This window comes from Buceros rhinoceros, unplaced genomic scaffold (genome assembly GCF_000710305.1).
Source record: "Buceros rhinoceros silvestris isolate BGI_N320 unplaced genomic scaffold, ASM71030v1 scaffold24598, whole genome shotgun sequence".
NCBI lineage: Eukaryota > Metazoa > Chordata > Aves > Bucerotiformes > Bucerotidae > Buceros > Buceros rhinoceros.
The window spans coordinates 18,260-19,064 of NW_010426663.1; the positions used below are offsets into that span (position 1 = coordinate 18,260).

Consider the following 805-nt stretch of genomic DNA (forward strand, 5'->3'; position numbering starts at 1 on the left):
GTGCTTAACACGAAGATGAACAGTTATCTCCTGCACGTACAGTGGAGGCAGATGAATGGTTGAGTTGACATTTGCAGTCTGCCCCGGGACAGCCCCATCTGCAGACGCTACAAGTAAACCAGCCCTTGGCTCTGGGTTCTCTAGCGTGAGTGACTGACTTAAAGGGACTCTCCAGTTGAGAAGTGATGGAAATGCTCCCTTGAAGTGGTGCGCGTGGCAAATCCTGTTCTCAGGAAGCACAGCTCTTGTAAGAGAAGGAGCAGTAGTGAGAGAGGAAGCTCTGCAGGGGTAGTTTGGGGCAGAGAAGGCTTCTGAGAAGCGTCTTTCAGAGGGTCCAAAGAAGATTGCAGGTCCTTGGAAGGGGCTGCCTAGCTGGGGGTGTTTGTGATGTGTGGGTTTGAAAAATCTGAAAGGAGAGTTTGGCAAAGGAGGCTGCTGATTGCTCTGTACCCAGGTAGCTTTCTGCTGCAGTAGCCAAGCAGCTGCTTTAGTTTTACCTGTGGTTTAGAGGGTCTGACCTGCCTAGCTGGGTGTGTTTGTGATGTGTGGGTTTGAAAAATCTGAAAGGAGAGTTTGGCAAAGGAGGCTGCTGATTGCTCTGTACCCAGGTAGCTTTCTGCTGCAGTAGCCAAGCAGCTGCTTTAGTTTTACCTGTGGTTTAGAGGGTCTGACCTTGGAGCTGCTCTAAATCACCTCTTTCCTATTGTGTTCCAAGAGACAAGACCCAGCAGAGGGGAAAATAGCATGGGAGAAATATCAAAGTGAAAATATCAGCTGTGAACTGTGGCTGAAACAAAAGGCCAGG

General features: G+C 49.6%; 1 protein-coding gene across 1 annotated transcript in view; it reads left to right on the plus strand.

The window, feature by feature from the left end:
* Positions 1-805, plus strand: part of SOS2 (son of sevenless homolog 2 (Drosophila)) — a gene marked incomplete at its 5' end in the record, with an annotated part of 34,509 nt that overhangs the window by 6,051 nt on the left and 27,653 nt on the right. The window lies entirely within an intron of this gene.